Source organism: Thermobia domestica, unplaced genomic scaffold (assembly GCF_964235325.1).
Source record: "Thermobia domestica unplaced genomic scaffold, izTheDome1.hap1.1 HAP1_SCAFFOLD_1561, whole genome shotgun sequence".
NCBI lineage: Eukaryota > Metazoa > Arthropoda > Insecta > Zygentoma > Lepismatidae > Thermobia > Thermobia domestica.
The window spans coordinates 3,602-10,050 of NW_027657271.1; positions in this window are offsets into that span (position 1 = coordinate 3,602).

Genomic DNA, 6,449 nt, shown 5'->3' on the forward strand with positions numbered 1-6,449 from the left:
ACTTTGTAGAGTAGAGTCATTAACCCTTTCAGACCTGGTGGTCACATTTGTGTACATTAAGTTTTAAGCTTAATATAATTACTCTGGAGGATTCTAAATGGCTGGGTTTTTATGTCAGAATTCTTTGAACTTTTCTAAATCACTTTCCACTATTTCTGTGGTGCTTTAATCTGTTGTCAGGAAGCAATGCACATTTCTTGTAGACTACTTGCAGCGGCTATCACAATGGACAAAGTTCAGCCACGTAGGCTGTTTTATTCTTGGCGAAACAAGCTATTTGCAATAAATTCTCCTTTTGTTTTAGTGATGTATTTTGAGTTTCTAAACTATATAGATCACAATGATGTGTTCGATTAATCCCATTTTTATTTTACATACGTATTTCAACCCTAATGCACGCAAAATGTTTCGTCCATAATTCTCTAAATATGACATCCACAAACGAATTGACGGTTGTATTTCATTTGTTAAGTCATAAAGAATAATAATTCAAAATAACAATAACACCGGAGAGTAAACAAAAAATCAGGTCTGAAAGGGTTAAGCGAAACTTCCGGAAGTAATAATATAGGTAATATTTGCACAAAGTAAAAAAAAATAAAAAATAAAGGTCCATTCCCACAATAAGTTATGTTTCGCAGGGCTTTCAAGGAAAGCATTTAAAGGAAGGTAGTATGTATGATACTATTGTCGCCCAGAAGAAAAAGTGAAACCACTGAAGTAAGGGGTCCATTCATTCAGATTTCTGGCTCGAAAAGTACAAAATATAAAACAAACTTCAAACTTCCAATTTCGGATGACACCTTCAAGTGTCTACTAATTTAGATATCACAATTCATAGACCCTATGTCGGATTCCACTTAGTGGACAGCAATGGTACATACTATGCGTTCAGTAGTACTAACGTTATTACATCAAACAAAAATTGTCGTCATGAAACGAGAGAAAGTTAGAGTAGTGCCACCTGCAGATAAGTTTGAGAATTGATGGAAGAACTTTCAAAGACGAAGGTAGTCGAGTTTAAGAAAATGCTAATATATGACTAAAGAACCATTGTGAATCATCTGCACCAGAACAGAAATTGATATAAATCTTACTAATGTACTCTGACTGCAGTATACGTGTTGTTTAACTGCTGGAATTCCTTGCGAGTACATTAAAGTATGCATGTTTGCAGTATTATATACGTTATTTGTTACAGGAAGATTGAACGTTAATCTAATTTCTCTCTTATCGCAAAGCAGACGGCACACATTGGCTCTCAATCAAACTACAAAATTAAAAACAAAAGCTATAAATGGATACCAGAACTTTATTATTATCATCATAAAAACATTAATTTAAAATCCATTATAAAAAGATATACACAATCACATCAAATATATTTTGTCAAAATAAATGTTTTATTAAGAACAGGATTAGGACTTACAACAGTAACTGAACAATGTGAGTTTAGTTACTGCAGCAGGCGAACCCCAGTCATGTTTGTAATCACTAAAAAAAATATTATTGCGTTAAATGTCCAGCAAATTTAACTAATTTCGGAGGTGTAGGGGTAGCATCTTCAATTTTACAGATGTACTTCTGAAAAAATATTAAAGTGCCTGTTAAGGTTTTGGGATACTGTAGACTATTTTTAAGACATAATACGGGAGAGGGGGTACACTTGAACGGGGTGTACCTTAGAACATTTAACATAACAGGAGAGGAATAATAGCATATCTGATGGTTTCAAAATTTGTAGCTTGACAACACTCTGTTACGTGCCTGTCAACTGTTATCTACCATTTTAGTGTAACTGTTTGTGAACAGCAGTACTTTGTTACATTTGTGGGGTGAAAAGTTGGAATTTTTCTGAATTTTTGTAAGATATTTGCCAGAAGGCTGTGTTTCGATATTATCTGGCATTCATTCCAGAAGTAAGTACATTAATTTACTTATCTAGTGTTGCCCTTTGTCTTTCACAGTAGTTCATGCTGTCTGTGTATTGCCAAATTTTGCTTTGTCATGTCGGTTGGGGCAGTTTTGAACAAAAATTAAAGAGCACATTTGAACATTATTCTACCTCTACTTTTCTGAAATGTAAAGGTACCAGCAGCATGTTTGTGTTCCCAGAAAAGGAAAACAAATGTTCAGTGCCAGCTGCTGATACTGTGTTTAAACTTGCTAATGCTTCAACAACTTCTGGAGGAACGAAGCGTACTACAAAAATTCTGACATTTCATGTTGATTAGGGATGCGCAAGAGTCGAGTGAAGTCGAGATTTAAGCCGGTCTTGACTCGTCTCAAGAAAATGTTGTCTTGACTCGAAAATATGTTTTTGTCTCGACTCGTCTCTCAACTCGACAATTTCTGTCTTGACTAGGCTCGAATTCGAGACGTCTTGAAATTTGAGTCGAGACAAAATATACTTGTTAAGATATACGCACACATCAGCCGCAACATTATATCTACCTACCTAATTGTCAGTATATCAAGCTTTGGCACGGATAACAATGGCGATGTTTCTTGGCATGGACGCAATGATCCTTGGTAAGTCGCTGGAGAGAGTTGGCACCACATGTGCACACACAGGTCACCTAATGCCTGTAAATTTCGTGGAGGGGGCGATGCGCTTTGATGACACGTTGAATCATATCCGAGATATGTTTGATTGGGTGCAGATCCGGCGAGTTGGGAAGCCAGTACATGAATTGGAACTCGACCCTGTTTTCCACGAACCACTCCATCACACTCCTGGCCTTGTGATATGGTGCATTATATTGTTGAAAATGCGACTACCGTTGGGAAACATGGTTGTCATGAAGGGGTGTACGTAGTCTGCAAGCAGTGTACGATACGCCTCGGCAGCCATGGTGCCTTACTCGAGCTCCTCTAGACACATGAATGCTAACGTGAATGTTTCCCAGAGCAAATTGAGCCGCCGCAAGCTTGTCTCCGTCCCGCAATACAGGTCTCAAGGAGCTGTTCCCTTCGAACAGGACGGATTTGCACCATACCATTTCGTTCAGAGAATTTATGAAGTTCACTTTATCGCAATAGTTCTATACAAACTACATAACCAATTATTATTATTATTATTATTATTATTATTATTATTATATTTGAAGTACAATCAAATATCACGATATTAATTATTAGTTTTTCATTAACTGATTTGAGCTGAAAATTAAATCTCAATCTCGAAAGATTAACTATTAAGTTTATGCGTTCTGTATCTTTCTAAAGTAATAAACGCTGGAATTTGTTTCAAGGCTATTTCTAAGTGAATGCTTTCTCAAAATAGCATTAAAAATTATAGATTTTCGAGACATTAGAGATTTTTACGAGCAGTCTCGACTCGACTCCAAAGTTTGAGTCGACAAATGTTCATCTCGACTAGTCTTGAATTTTACAAAGTGTGTCTCGACTCATGCGCATCCCTAATGTAAATTTTCAGAATTTTAGTTTGGATAAATTTCGTGTCCAATACCTGCTTAGTAGTGAAAAAAATTTTTAACGATCTGCTTGTAGCAATATGCCTTTCATTAAGCCTATCCAGGTATGACGAGCAAAATTAAAGAGCATATCATAATCAAATTTTCACAGATAGTTTACGATGATCATATATATATTTTTAATTTTCTTCAGAGCACGCCTACGTCTATAGATATGTTGTCCACATGTCATGTTGATTTTTTTGTCTAACGTATAAAGTACAGCATATATGTTTTAGCTCTTATTACTATTATTATTATTTCCTTACCATGTATGATTGGTTAATACTTGTGCTTTAAACCGTTAATGTTGCTTTATTTCATTAGCTTTGATGTTCACAAACGAATTCATCCTCAAAATAATGATTATTATAGTAAAATGATTATTATAGCTTGTGGCGTTGCTTCCTAAATTTTCGAAAAGCGTCCAGAAAATTTATTCAATAGGTAAATTTGACGATCAACGTTACAAAGTGATAGGGAAGCGTAAACGTAAATTATTTCGATAAATGTCAATGATCATTTTGTTGAATGTTGCTAGAATGATGATAATAATTTTGAATGTGCGGTGCAATAGTAGTGCACTGAGTAGAGAGCTAGTCACTGAATCAGATGCTGAGCACGTATTATTAGTAAATAGTAAACATAAATCTTTTCAGAAAACGCTTAGTTGTTCGGTAAGCAAACTGCACACACTTGTAAAATTCAAAAGCGAAAATGTTCGCAAAACTAATTGTATGTCACGAATGCTTGTTAGTGTTAAACCATCTGGTAATCATATTACTGTAAGAAAATTAATCCATACAGGTTTGTCGAAAACACAGTTTATAGAAAGCTAATATAATAGACTATTTAAGTGTAAAAGGATAGCGAGCAGAGTAAACATTCACAAAGAAAGAAAGAAAACGGAATCGTAAAGACTGTGGTCTAAATCAACTTTCCAATTCGAAATTTTGTAAGCAGTTTAATTTGCTGTGAAATGTTTCCGTAGTCAATATAAAAAAATCAAATTTTGCAAAATGCAGTGCTATTCAGTTATATTGAATGAAAATAGGAAAAGGAGAAAAACTTACCCAGTGTTACCAACTGCAGTGCTAAGAAACCAAGTGGATTTGTTGATGCATTATTTTCTAAAAGAAATACAATGAGTACGAAGCTCTTACTCACTTGTGAATTCACCTCTATCATGTTTTCGCAAATGAAACCATTCAAAATATAGACAAATCTGGTTGCACCAATGCTTCCTTTCGGATTAGAGGCTGCCGAAATCATGAGAGAAAAAGAACTTTAAATGCCTATAGTTCCAATCCTAATACGCGGACCTATCCTAGTCGCGTCGAGACTTCCCTTAGGAACAAGAACGTGCCCTATTCAAATATCCAGGAACATTGAGTACTTCAAATTATATGCCATGTTCAAACTCCCTCTATAAAAATTGTTGCATGAGTACCTTAGGATTGTGAAACATGTATTAGTTTCTAAGTGAAGTCTTGACCCGACTACAGTAGATTTACAACTTTTGAAGTAATCGGCCTTCAGAACTCATTTTTCATGTTTTCGGCAACCTATAACTCCGAAAGAAAGCATTTCTGCACCGAGGTTGATCTATACTTTTTGTCTTATCTTGATGTCAGGAATTACCTCCCAAACGTTGTCTATTTTGCTTTGAAGCACCCTGTATATTATTACTGGAAATGAATGATCGTAAAATAAATTGATATTATTAGAATATGGGAAAAAATGAGAGAATCCGGAGGAAAGAAACACCGGGAGAAGCATTTAAAACCGTTTTTGAAATATCAGGAAAACTACAAATCGGATTTTTTAAAAAAAGTAAGAAAAGTTGTTTAGGAGCAGTCAACGATGCCACACTCGACTCCCTGCCCTATTCCCTGGGGTCTGGAGAGGGTCAACTTTGAAATCGTAAACAAGAATTCCCATTTTTTATTGCAGCTTCGGATTTCCTGGAAAAACTACGTATCTTTTGTGTTAGACACCTTCGTTGCCTGACAGAAGGCGCTGTAACTGAAAAAAATATCAAAATGGGCTACTCACGATTGTAAAATGAGAGATTGAAAGTTATTTCCGGGATTATCTGGAAAACTACAAATAGGATTTTTAATAGTTCTAAAAAAAGTGGTATGTCTCGAAGAGGAAATTCCAGCGGTATCACACTCGAAAACTTCCCCCGCGGGACGGAAATGGTCAACTATGATATCCTAAATAACAACCCCAATTGTTTTTATTACAGATTCGGTTCTCTGGGAAAAATACCTAACTTTTGTATTGAACACTTTTTCTTGCCTGATAGATTTGTCTGCAGCGTGTCGAGTATGGTATCGTTGGATGTCCTCTTTAAGACAAATAACTTTCGTTTCAACTTTTTAAAATCTGACTTTTTTTTAGTTTTGCTTATATTTCCCAAAAACAATTTTAAATGCCTCACCCCGTATATATATATATATATATATATATATATATATATATATATATATATATATATATATATATATATAATAACTCAGTGCGTCATTGCTGCTTGGCATACAGTCATTGTTCATAGGCCATTTTGTTCAGTGTAACGAGACCTTCCAAACGGTAAATCTCTCATGTCCTTATCATACCCCTGGAAATTCGAGAAGTACCGGCCATTTTTCTAAAAAAAAATCACTCCCTTGGCATTTTTCGTCCCTCGGATCCGGGTTTACGCGGGAATCTCAGGAAAATAGGGAAATACTCAAAGTTGCCGACAATCCCTGTGCAAAATTTCAATCTGACATCTTGCGAAGTAAGATTGTGGAAATATTTTGAAATTTGCTTCAAGAATTCATGATCCTCTACCGCGAAATTGACCATTCGGTTTCAATATGTATCTGAGGTGTTTTTTGGTCCATGCTTGAGTTGAGCAATAAAAGATACCAGGCTTAAATGCATGTTAAAAATCTAAATAAGCGATCAAAAATAACACTACTC